At 41.7% G+C, this 13532-nt stretch overlaps 1 protein-coding gene across 3 annotated transcripts in view; it reads left to right on the forward strand.

Moving 5' to 3' along the window:
- Positions 1 to 13532, forward strand: part of CPVL (carboxypeptidase vitellogenic like) — a 156477-nt gene that overhangs the window by 124383 nt on the left and 18562 nt on the right. The gene's annotated exons all lie outside the window — the stretch shown is intronic.

The following is a 13532-nucleotide window of genomic DNA, read 5'->3' on the forward strand; positions in this document are numbered from 1 at the left end:
CGAAATGCCCATCAATGATAGATTAGATAAAGAAAATGTGGCACATATACACCATGGAATACTATACAGCCATAAAAGAGGATGAGTTTATGTCCTTTGCAGGAAAAATGAAGCTGGAAACCGTCATTCTTAGCAAACTGTTGCAAGAACAGAAAACCCAACACTCTATGTTCTCACTCATAACTGGGAGTTAAACAATGAGAACCCATGGATACAGGGAGGGGAACATCATGTACTGGGGACTGTCGGGGGTGGGGGGGTGGCGGGGGTGGGGTTAGGAGAGGGATAGCATTAGGAGATATACCTAATGTAGATGACAGGGTGATGGGTGCAGCCAACTATCATGGCATGTGTATGCCTATGTAACAAAACTGCATGTTCTGCACATGTACCCCACAACTTCAAATACAATTTAAAAAAGAAAAGGAAAACAGAAAAAGTATTTGGAAAAAAAAAAAAGAGATCATGTCATCTGCAAAGAGAACAATTTGACTTGCTCTTTTTCAGTATGGATGCCGTTTGTTTCTTTTTCTTACTCTATTGCTCTGGCTAGGACTTCTGGTACTATTTTGACAAAGGGTGGTGAAAGGGAACATTCTTGTCTTGTTCCAGTTCTTAGAGGAAATGCTTTTAGCTTTTCCCTATTTGGTATGATGATGTTTGTCATATATGGTCTTTATTATGTTGAGGTATGTTCCTTTTATGCCTGGTTTGTTGACAGTTTTTATGAAAGGATGTTGGATTTTATCAAATGTTCTTCTTAATCTATTGAGATGAAGTTATGGTTTTTGTCTTTTATTCTGTTGATGTGATGTATCATGTTTATTGATTTGCATATGTTGAACCATCCTTGCATTTCTGGGATAAATTCCACTTGATTATGGTTTATTATGTTTTTGATGTGTTGTTGGATTCTGTTTGCTAATATTTTGTTGAGGATTTTTACATCTATATTCATTAGGGAGATTGGCCTGTAGTTTTCTATTTGTGTATGACCTTGTCTGGTTTTGGTATTCAGATGATAGCCATGTAGAATAAATTAGAAAAAAATTCCCTCCTTTTTAATTTTGAAGAATTAATTTGAAAAGAATTTGTATTTACTCTTCCATATAAGTTTGGTAGAATTTGGCAGAAAAGCCATTCAGTCTTAGACTTTCTTTTGTTGGGAGAATTTTTATTACTGATTCAATCTTATTATTCTTGATTGGTCTGTTTAAGTATTTTATATCTTCCTGGTTCAGTTTTGGTCAGCTGTATATGTCCAGAAATGTATCCATTCCCCTACGTTTTCTAGTTTGCTAGGCTAAAGTTGTCCATAATAGTCTCTAATGATCCTTTTTATTTCTGTGGTATCAGTTGTAATGTCTCCTTTTTCATTTCTGATTTTATTGATTTGGGTTTTCCCTCTTTTTTCTTGATTAGTCTAACCTAGTCTACTTTATTGATTTTATTTATCTTTTTTAAAAACAGGCTTTTTGTTTCATTGATCCATTGTACTTCTTTTTAAGTTCTATTCCATTTAGTTCTGCTCTGATTTTTATTATTTCTTTTGTTATAATTTTGGATTTAGAACAAAAGAAATTAGGTTTGGTTTGTTCTTGCTTTTCTAGTTTTCTAAAGATGCATCTTTAGGTGTATATATAATTTCTTTCTACTTTTTTGATGGAGGTGTTTATTACTATAAACTTCCATCTTAGCACTACTTTTGCTGTATCCTATAGGTTTTGGTATTTTGCATTTCTATTTTCATTTGTTTAAAGAAATTTTTAAATTTTCTTCTTCATTTCTTGATTGATTCCATGGTCATTCAGGAGTATGTTTTTAATTTTCATGTATTTGTACAGTTTCCAAAGTTTTCCTTGATATTGATTTCTAGTTTAATTCCATTGTAGTCTTAGAAGGTACTTGATATGATTCTGATTATTTTACATTTGTTGAGACTTGTTTAATGGCATAACAAATGATCTGTCCTGGAGATTGCTTCATGTGCTGATGAGAAAAAAATGCCTTATGCAGCTGTTGGATGCTTTGTTCTGTAAATGTCTATTTTGTCTAAAGTGCAGTTTAAATCTGATGTTTTCTGCTTATTTTTCTGTCTAGGTGATGGCCAGTTTTGAGACTGTTTGTTGAAGTCCTCAACTATTATTGTATCGGGGCCTATCTCTCCCTTTAGATTTAATAATATTTGCTTTATATATTTGGGTGCTCCAGTGTTGGCTGCATATATTTAATATAATTGGAATGGTTATATCCATTTGCTAAATTGACAACTTTTTCTCTTTTTACAATTTTTATATTGAAATCTATTTTATCTGATATAAGTATGGCTACTCCTCACTTTTGGTTTCTGTTTACATGGAGTATCATTTTTCATTCCTTTATTTCAGTCTCTGTGTGTCTTTGCAGCTGATATGAGTTTCCTGTAGGTAGCTGATATGGTTTGGATATTTGTCCCTTCCAAGTCTCGTGATGAAATGTGATTTCCAGTATTGGGGATGGGGCCTGGTGGGAGGTGATTAGATGATGGGGAAGATTCCTCATGAATGGCTTTGCATCAGCCCCTTGGTGATAAGTGAGTTTTCACTCAGTTAGTTCATGTGAGACCTGGTTATTTAACAGTGTCTGGAACTTCTTCCTCTCTCTCTTGTTTCTGCTCTTGTCATGTGAAACGTGCTTCCGCTTTGCCTTCTGCCATAATTGTAAGCCTCCTGAAGCCCTCATCAGAATCTGAGGAAATGTTGGTGCCATGCTTGTATAGCCTACAGAATTGTGAGCTAATTAAACCTCTTTATAAATTGCCTAACCTTACGTATGTTTTTATTGTGATGAAGGAATGGCCTAACACAGTAGCATAGAGTTAGATCATGTTTGTTTTTTTTCAATCCATTCAGCCAGTTTGTGTATTTTGAGTGGAGAATTTAATCCATTTGCATTCATGTTTATTATTGATTGATGAGAACTTATTTCTGCCATTTTGTTCATTGTTTCCTGGTTGTTTTGTGTATCCTTTATTCCCCTCTTCTTCTCTTATTACTTATCATTGTAGTTTAACAGTTTTCTATAGTGGTAACATTTGAATCTTTTCTCATTCTCATTTGTGAGAAGCCAGTGAGTTTATATGTTCATGTTTTCTTGAAAGCTTGTTTGAAGGTTCTAGCAGGGGGAGCACAGCTACTCGTATACCATTGGCCGAAGACCGGTCCTCCTCTATGAGGGATGGGCGTCCTCTTCGACCAAGTGCGCAGGTTCAGGAAGGACGCACGTGGAGCGGTGAGGGAGGAAGGGGACACCCGCCTAGCCAGCCAGATCAGCTGAATCCACTCTGGCGATCAATGGGGTGACAGGTGTTGCAGCCAGATCGCCCTCACATCCATTTTCATGTTTTCTTGATGTTAGGTATCGTCCTTTCACTTCCAGACATAGGACTCCCTTAAACATTTCTTGTAGGGTCAGTCCAACTGGGAATGAATTTCCTCACTTTTTGTTTGTCTGGCAAAGACTTTCTTTGTCCTTTTTTGAAGGATGGCTTTTCTAGGTATAGTAATCTTGGTTGTCAGCTTTGTTCTTTCAGCACTTGGAATATATCATTCAGTGCTTTGTATGTATCTTCTCATTTTCTCCTGCCCTATAAGTTTCTGATGAGAAAACTGTTTATCTGATGGGGCTTTCCTTATATGTACCTTGACAATTTTCTCTTGCTGATTTTGGAATTCTTTCTTTGTATTTGACTTTTGACAGTCTAACTGTAATATGCCTTGGAGAAGACATTTTTGGATTGAATCCATTTAGAGATTTTTGAGCTTCCTATTCTGGATGCCTATATCTCTTGCAAGACTTGGGAAGTTTTGGGCTATAATGTCACTAAGTAAGCTTTCTATGCCTTTGCTTGTCTCTTATTCTCCTGAAACACCCAAAATGTGAGTGTTTGGTTGCCTGCTTTATGGTGTTCCATATGTCATGTAGGCTTTCTTCTTTATTAATCTTTGTGTATATATATATATATATATATATATATGTACTTTTTTTGTCTGAGTTACTTCAAAAGACTTTTCTTCTAGTTCAAAAGTATTTATTCTGCCTGATCTAGTCTAGTATTGAAGCTCTTGATTATATTTTTTTGTTTCATTCGTTGAATACTTCAGTTACAGAATTTGATTGATTCTTTTTTATGATATATCTTTCATGAATTTCTCATTCTGATTATGAACTGTTTTTCTGATTTCTTTATATTATTTATGTATGTTACCTTGTATCTCACTGAGCTTCTTTAATAACACCATTTTGAAATCTTTTCCAGAAATGTCCTAGATTTTTCACTGAAATCTTTTGCTAGAGAGTTATTGTTTCTTTACACATGTCACATTTCCTTGCTTTTTCATGTTTGTGTGTTTTTACATTGATAACTGTGAATCTGGTGTAACAGTCCCTTCTGATTTTTTGAACTGACTCTTGTAGAAAAGATGTTTTCCTACAGTTGTGTCTACAGTGTTGGTTGTATAGTGCACTTTGGTTTTGATTTTTGGTGGACACAGTAATGTAGTCTTCAGATGACTTCTTCAGCTATAATCAGTGTTAGCGGTATCTTTGAGTTCCTCGGTGGGTTAGGCTGTGGTTGTTAGTGGATGCTGTAGTGAGGCTTTGTTATAGATTGGGACATGAGGTAGGCCAGTTATTTGGCATTAGTGATTGCAGCAACAGAGTGAGCATGCTGTTCCTTGGGTTACCAGTTGGCTTCTATGGGGTAGAAGCAGGTCTGAGTGGGCTGATCCTTGGGCCTTCATATTATTTGGCTGTGTCCCCACCCAAATCTCATCCTGAATTGTAGCTACCATAATCTCCACATGTCATGGGAGGGACGCCATGGGTGGTAATTGAATCATGGGGGCAGGTCTTTCCCATGCTGTTCTCATGATAGTGAATAAGTCTCATGAGATCTGATGGTTTTATAAAGAGGAGTTCCTCTACACAAGCTCTCTTGCCTGCTTCCATGTAAGATGGGCCTTTGCTTCTTCTTTGCTTTCCACCATGATTGTGAGGCCCCCCCAGCCATGTGGAACTGTGAGTCCATTAAACCTCTTTCCTTTATAAATTATCCAGTCTCGGGTATGTCTTTAATAGCACCATGATAATACACCAATACAGGCCTCTAGGTGGCTTGCTGAAGTGCTGGCAGTGGCAGTAGTGGGCCAGGCTGGCAAGTGGATCGCTGAGCTCCTGGGCAGTGTGTGTGGCATCAGCAATGGTGATAGCAGCAGTGGGCACTAGCATTGATGGCAGCAAACTGGGTGGGCCAGTCCCCTAGCCCCAAGGTTGGGCATATGCAGGTGAGTGCTGGTGGAGGTGATGGCAGCAGGCCATCCTCAGGTCCCTGGACATCCTCATGTCCCTGGAAGGGATGCACGGGCTCCAGCATTGGTGGGCGAGGTATATTGATCTCTAGACCTCTGGACAATGCACATATGCACTGGCAGGCTGTGGAGGCCTGTTTTTAGCACCCCCAGGTGTGGATGGGCAGGGCAGGCCTATTCCCAGGCCTCTGGACAGTGCCCACAGGCAGTGGTGAGGGTGGTGCCAGGTGAGCTGGAGCTGTCCTTGGGCCCCTCAGTGGTGTGTGCATACAAAGGCAGCGTCAGGCAGGGTTGATCAATTTCCAGGCTCCCAGACAACATGCACAGGCACTGGCAACCTGTGTGGACCCATATTCAGTTCCATGGAAGGTATGTATGCATGCCAATGGCAGTGGATGGGGTAGATCAATCCCCAGACTCCTGGACATGGTGTATGGGCACAGGCGAAGGCAGTGCTGGATGAGGCAGGCCTGTGCTCAGGCCCCTAGATGGCACATAGGAGTGGTACCTGTGGCAGTGTGTGGATTGGCTCAATCCTCAGGCCTTCGAATGGCAAACTAGGATGCCAGTGGTAGTAGCAATGGGTGTCTTTAGGTACTCTGATGGTGCATGTGGGTACCAGTGGCAGTGGGGGTGGAAGATTGATCTCCTGGTTCCCAGATGATGTGTATGGGAACTGGTGGTGGTGGCAGACAGGCAGACCTGTTTTTAGACTTCCTAATGGTATGTGTAAGCACCAGCTGTGGCAGGCAGACCAGGATGATCTCCAGGACCTTGGATGGTGCCCTTGGGCCAAGAGACAGGCTGGATGGGCCTGTCCTCAGGTCCTGGGACATTGCCTGGATTAGCCAGTTCCCAGGCCCCCTTAAGGTATGTGCAGCTGTGCAGCAGCCCTGCTGCTGGGGGGTAAGGATTTGATGTCAGTGGCAAGGCAGGCAGGCAGCTCTCAAGCTCTAGAGAGTGCATGCTTTGGCTCCCTTCATCCCTAGGGCAGCCTCCCCAGTGTGCTGCACTATCCATTTCTTGGGGCATAAGACATTGCATGAGGTAAAGTTCTGGGGACCCATTTGCACTGCTGGCTCCAGCCACCATTGTGATGCTATAACCCTTTGGGTAGATGGAGGGGGGTGTCTACAGGGGTTCATGAATGTAGATATGTAGGGAGTATTGAGCCCCAAGGTATGATGTAGTCTGGTGGGGGCTGAGCTCTCAGATAGCAGCATGCTGTAGCTGCTTGAATCTCAGAGGATATGTGGGACCCAGTGTGAACTCCCTCTGCAGAATAAGTTCATTACATGAACTCCAGGCATCTCTTTATACTAGTATCAGAGCTTGTGAAGGCTGAGGGGCTCTTCTGTGGATACAGTTGTAGGAGTCTGTGGTGGAAATATGGACTGCCAACTGTTGGGGATCTCTCACTTACCTTTTCTCCACACTGGGAAGAGTTTTCCCTGGCTCTGAATTGATCTTGGCTGGGTCAGCTGCTTCACTTCCCTTTCCTTCTATGTCTCAGAAGTTCCCACTTTGCTGCTGAGTTCCACTGTTGTCTCTAGATGTTATATATGACATCTAGTTATCTGCTTGCCATTCTGGACCTTCTTTTTGGAGAAGGTGAGAGCCAGGTACCCCAGACAGCCACATTGAAGCACCTCCAAGAGAAGGTTTGCAATTGCAGATTCAATTTCTAAAATAGGTATGGGATTAATTACCTTTTCTATTTCTTCATGTGTCAGTTTTCATAGGTTGTAATTTTTTTTCTGGAATTAATCTATTTAATCCAAAATTTCAGATTCATTGACATAATGTTGCTTTTATAACATCATCTTTGTTTGTTTGTTTTTTGAGACGGAGTCCCACTCTGTCTGCCTTGGCTGGAGTGCAGTGGCATGATCTTGGCTCACTGCAACCTCCACCTTCTAGGCTCAAGTGATTCTCATGTCTCAGCCTCCCAAGTAGCTGGGACTACAGGAGTGCGCCAAAACGCCTGGCTATTTTTTTGTATTTTTTAGTCGAGACAGGGTTATGCCTTGTCGGCCAGGCTGTTCTTGAACTCCTGACTTCAAGTAATCTGCCTGCCTTGGCCTCCTGGAGTGCTGGGATTACAGGCATGAGCCACCACACCCAGCCTGTCACATCATCTTAATATCACTTGATGTTTCTTAAGATCTCTGGTATTTTTAGTAATTAGTGCCTCTCTTGCCTAAGGTTTAACAGTTTTAGTCTTCTCAAAGAACCAATTTTTATCTTTGTTGATTTTCTCTAATATATTTTTGCTTTCTGTTTTATTAATTTGTTGCTTTATCTTTATTATCTTCCTGCTGTTCTTTTCATTGTGTGTGATTTACTATTCTTTTTTTAAAAACAACATGAATTTTTAGACTTTAATATATGCATCCAATGGGAGAAATAAATTCCTGTTGTTTAAGCCATCCAGTTTGGTATCCTCATAGGACTGTTGAGAGGGTTTGGATACATTAATAAGCTTAGAGCAATTTCTGGCTCACAGTAAATTTTGCTATTTTTGTTTTTATTATTACCCTGGATTGCTTGCAAGAGTACATATAACAAAGAGAAAATTATAAATAGTAATAGTCAAAAATCTAGGAAAATAGGTTTATTGAAAATCAACCTATAAGAGAAAGTTGGAATATTAATATTCAGCCATTAAGGGCATATTTGAATGTTGAGCTACTAGGGAGTGATGGACATGTCCCCTCCTCCCATCTGCTACACTACTTTGTGATGAAAATCTCACCGGGCATACACAGGATCTCCTCAAGACTCTTTGATGGCTGTCTCCACCACCTGTTATTTTATACCCCCTGGACCAGCCACGTGAAATGCTCCCATGCCTGGCATTCCACATGTGTCCTGCTTGGCTCTTTGCATAAAATGTCCAGCTTGGGAGGCCAGATTGCTGCTTCAGGGCGACATGTCCCACAGAGGTGGGAAAAGGAATTGGCCGCCAGTCAGAAACTGGTGGCAAATATCACACTAAACCCGCTGACTCTTCTTGTGAATGTGAAACACATTTAGAGATGAAATGGTACTTCTCTGGCTGCCAAAAAACAAGTAACAAAAGCAGCAAGGCCCACATATGTTTGTGATAGGGAGTGTTTCACGACGCAGCAAGGGATCTGCATTTTGTATAGGTGATTTTAAATTGTTGGCAGAGATCCTTCCCGCTTAGTGCCTCAGCATTGGTTTGGACTGGTTTGTGGAGATGAGGGTTAGGAGGAGGGAAAAGTGCTCCTGTGTGAACAAAGGCATTCTCTGTGAGGCTTGGATCTAAGAATACTGTCCAAATGTCAAGTGTCTGATAATAAAGAAAATGGACCTTAGCCATGGATTTGCATTAGACACACAAAACAGGAGCATAATCATGTGTCTGCCAAAAAGGCAACCTCATTCTCAGCCAAACACTATAGCTCTTAATTAAAAAACCTGAAACCAAAGACTCGTCCCTGGATGGTTACCTAAAATGCCCACTTAAAGGAATGACAGCTCTCCTAGGGGAGTAGCAGGATACCGAGAGAGGGGGCAGTTTTCCCCATGTATTCATATCAAGCCATGCCCACAGAAATCAAATGCAGCTCCTTCCAGCCTTCTGAGATCCAATGACGAGTGACAGCTTCTGGTTCCTCCTTGTTGGTTCTGACCTAGAAGGTAACAAGTCTTTAGTATTGGTGCTATTTTAAGGATCAGACACTGCCCTGTTATGTAATCTGAGAAGAAGACTTTCTGAGCTTCTGTAAAATTTGGAAGTTGTCTGTAAATGCATGATTTGGACTACCTTATTTCTAAGATATCATCTAACAAAAATCTGAAGTAGCTACATCTTATGAATACCCAGAGGGGCTCAGTTAGCAAGCAATGAAAAATAGTATCGTGAGCTTCAGGAAATGCTCTTACACTTACATAGATGTGTGTGTGTGTGTGTGTGTGTGTGTATGTGCGTATAATTGTGTATATATAATGTGTGTGTACATATATATGTACATATATATGTACATGTGTGTATATATGTACATGTATATATGTACATATATATGTACATGTGTGTACACATATATATATATGTACACACACACAGACCTATCTCTTTCCACCAATGTGGAGAGAAATATACACAAAATGTCAGTCTCAGGCTACATGACAACCAAAGTCATGGGTAGCCTCTGCACTGGCATTGACCATGAACCCTTACTAGTGTTATCTCTGGGTCCCAGAAGTTGAGTCCTCTTTCTCCTTGTCTGTTGACAACCCATGGCCATCACTCTCAAGGCCACCCTTTTGGGATCTTTCTCCAAATATTAAAGTTGCTGTTCATTATCTGAGTTGATGTTGTCACTGCATTAGAAATGTAGGACATTTTTTTCTTACATGCCAGCCCTGAGGAAGTTTTGACTCCACATTTAGAAATTTAAAATTTTGGTGGGGTGCGGTGGCTCATGCCTGTAATCTCAGCACTTTGGGAGGCTAAGGCAGGTGGATCACTTGAGGCCAGGAGTTCAAGACCAACATGGTCAACATGGTGAAACCTTATCTCTACTAAAAATACAAAAATTAGCCAGGCACGGTGGTGCACTCCTGTGATCCCAACTACTCAGGAGTCAGAGGCATGAGAATCGCTTGAACCCTAGAAGTGGAGGTTGCAGTGAGCTGAGATCATGCCACGGCACTCCAGATTAAGTGACAGAGGAAGACCCTGTCTCAAAAAAAATAAAAATAAAAATTGTAATCAGAATAACAGCCATACCGACAAATTTCGTTAAGAATTTTTTTTAGAATAAATGTCATTAAGCTGAATGTCCCGAAGAAAACACTTCTGTTTTTTCCATCATTATTTTATTGAAAACATCTTTATTGACACAAATTATTTTTCATATAAACTTTGAAAAAATGTTGAGTCATTGAGCAGTTTTCATTTTTACCAAATCTTACAGGGTGTAGCTTCTGTAATCATGAGTTTTGCATGATCTCCAACAACCTGATTTTCCTGACTGCAGTTTGAGCCGTTATTATTTTTATTTTATGTTTTTACTATCAATATCAATTCCTTTTTCTTCAAAAACTACAAGATGCATTATCTCAGCTAGGTTGTATTTAATAGCTGGAATAAATTTTAGGTCTCATTTTCCAGGGAAGGGAAACTGAAACCCAGAGGTTAAGTGACTTCCCTAAAGTATCCTACCCATTTCATGTCTGAGCTGAGGTTAGAATCTTGGCTTCCAGCCCAGAGTTTCTCTACTTCACAAGCCTATCCACTACTGGAATAATGGAATCACAGCGGTATGCTGGTACAGTTAAAATTGGAGCCCATACGCATCCCTGCCATAATTAAAGCAGGGCTGAGAAATAATGTATTTCACATCTAGTGTTAGCTCTGAAACCACCCAAGGTGACCACCTCCTATAGACAGAAGATTGGGTTTTTTGTTTTGTTTTGTTTTTTGGGATGGAGTCTTGCTCTGTGGCCCAGGCTGGAATGTAGTGGCATGATCTCAGCTCACTGCAATGTCTACCTCCTGGGTTCAAGCAATTCTCCTGTCTCGGCCCCCTGAGTAGCTGGGATTACAGGCATGCACCACCATGCCTGGGTGATTTTTGTATTTTTAGTAGAGATGGGGTTTCACCATGTTGGCCAGGCTGTCTTGAGCTTCTGACCTCAGGTGATCCACCCACCTCGGCCTCCCAAATTGCTGGGATTACAAGCGTGAGCCACTGTGCCCAGCCAACTGGGTTTTTAAAGAAAGGAACTAAGGCTTGGCGGTGAGGCCAGGTTCATATAATGTTAAGACTCTAGAAATAGGAAGTCATATAAGGAGCTTTATTGGAAGAAGACTCTCCATCTATTTCATATGTCCACCTTCTTGATACTGGTTGGGAAGTCTTGAAATAGAGGTCTGGGGGAATAGGCTTTGGAGTGTTGAAGCTGTGAGGACTGATTCCCTGTTTGAGAGATGGTATTCACTGTGTGTCCACAATACCAACTTAAAGGCGGAGTATCCACAGGGAGATCGCCACATGCTAGTGTCCCTGGCACTTCCTCAGTGGCTCTAGTAATCATCCTCAGCCCCCTAAAGCACAAGCCCTGCACCAAGGCTTGCACCTTGACCTTGACCTGGGTTTGGTATACGGAGCCCTCAGCCACACTCTGCTCAGGGGCGTCTCCCAAAATGTTCTGGCTTCCAACAGGAATCAGATGTCTGCTAGAGGTTATATCTAGGGAAACCAAAGCGAAGGAGCACGCCACCCCAAAGCTTGACTGTTCTGGAAAACCCTCACCAATTAGAGGGGCTTCATGACATGAGGGAAAGGTGGAGTTAGACAAACCTGGTTTAAACTTTGATTTTGCCACTTGCTAGCTGAGGGCTGGTTACTGGTCCTGGAAACTCTTGTGTTTTGTTTGGTTTTGTTTTGAGATGGAGTCTCACTGTATCACCCAGGCTGGAGTGCAGTGGTGTGATCTCGGCTCACTGTAACCTCAGCCTCCCAGGTTCAAGTGATTCTTCTGTCTCAGCCTCCCAAGTAGCTGGAATTATAGGTGCCCGCCACCACACCGGGCTATTTTTGTGTTTTTAGTAGAGATAGGGTTTCACCATTTTGGCCAGGCTAGTCTCAAACTCCTGACCTCAGGCAATCCACCCGCCTTCAACTCCCAAAGTGCTGGTATTACAGGTGTGAGCCACTGAACCCAGCCAGTCCTAGAAACCCTTGAGTGAGGACAGCTGCTTCACAGGGGTGATGGGAAGGTCAAAAGAGATGGTAAGGATGGTGACCGATGATTTGGCGTCTGTGAGCCCTCAGGCCATGGTCTACCACACACTTTTTAATCCATGATTTTACAGAATCCGAGTAGCTATCCTAAAAACTGCCATGGTATTTACTAACTCCTAACTGAGGAAACAGAAGCTTCGCCTGAGAAACTTGCTTAAGGCTTCTTAACAGTAGTAGTATCTGAGATTTGAACATCCAAATTTCAATCTTTCAACCACCCCACGGTGTCTGTAAATACCTGTGAGGGGAGTGGAGTGGGGAGGGATGAACCGCGGCTGGATCTAGGCTCCATGCCCCCTGTATTGGTCTGTTCTCTCGCTGCTATAAGGAAATACCTGAGACGGGGTAATTTCTAAGAAAATTAATAAGAATAAAATTACTAAAATAAGAGGTTTAATTGGTTCACAGTTCTGCAGGCCGTACAGGAAATATGGCTGCATCTCCTTCTGAAGAGGCCTCAGGGAGTTTTACTTATGGCAGGGGGCAAAGCTGGCGCGGATGAGAGATGCCACACATGTTTAAACAACCAGATCTCGTGAGAACTCATTATTGCCAGGACAGCACCAAGGGAATGTTGCTAAACCATTCGTGAGAAATCTGCCTCATGATCCAGTCACCTCCCACCAAGCCCCACCTCCAACATTGGGGGTTACCGTTAGACATGAGATTTGGGTGGGGACACAGATCCAAACCATATCACTGCCTTTGGGGCATGTGGTAGTGGTGGCAAGGGCGTGGTGTGGCAATGGTGGACAGCGTATTTGGCAGCACATCCTAACCACCGTAGAATACTTTGTTCCCTAAAAAAAAAGACGACTTCTTAGAAGGAGATGGATGAGGTATGGTTTGTCTGCAGAAAGCAGTAAGAACCAAAGCTTCCTAACTGTGCTTTTCTAAAACTCAAATTAACTTGAGTTTGTTTCATGAGTACATACCACTAGAATATGGAGGAAAAAATGACCATAGTCCTTCAAGTGGAGTGGACGATCAGGCTAGGATTTGAACATTTTCACGGACAGTCTACAGAGGAAATGATAGAGAGCTAGCCACCTGCCTTTCTTGGAATTACTGCTGACAATTAATTTTTTGTGTGTTTTATTAAGAATTTTAAACAGCTTAGGAAGCATTGTGAACTGTTTCTGAAGGAATAGTTTCAGAAAGGTCTTCAGCAAGTCCTTGATAACATTGCCATGATCAGAGGAGCAACAAGCCACAAATGTCACTTTTGCATTTGACTAGATGAGAGAGAATGAAGTTTTCAAAAACGTATTGAATGGAGGAAAATAACTGTTACAGGCTTAAGGCAATGATAACCAAATACAGTTAATTCCCTGGAAAAATGTTTTGGCCTTGGCTGGGCGTGGTGGCTCACATCTGTAATCTCCACACTTTGGGAGGCTAAGAG

Source organism: Sapajus apella, unplaced genomic scaffold (assembly GCF_009761245.1).
Source record: "Sapajus apella isolate SASKATOON/1434 unplaced genomic scaffold, GSC_monkey_1.0 scaffold19, whole genome shotgun sequence".
Classification (NCBI taxonomy): domain Eukaryota; kingdom Metazoa; phylum Chordata; class Mammalia; order Primates; family Cebidae; genus Sapajus; species Sapajus apella.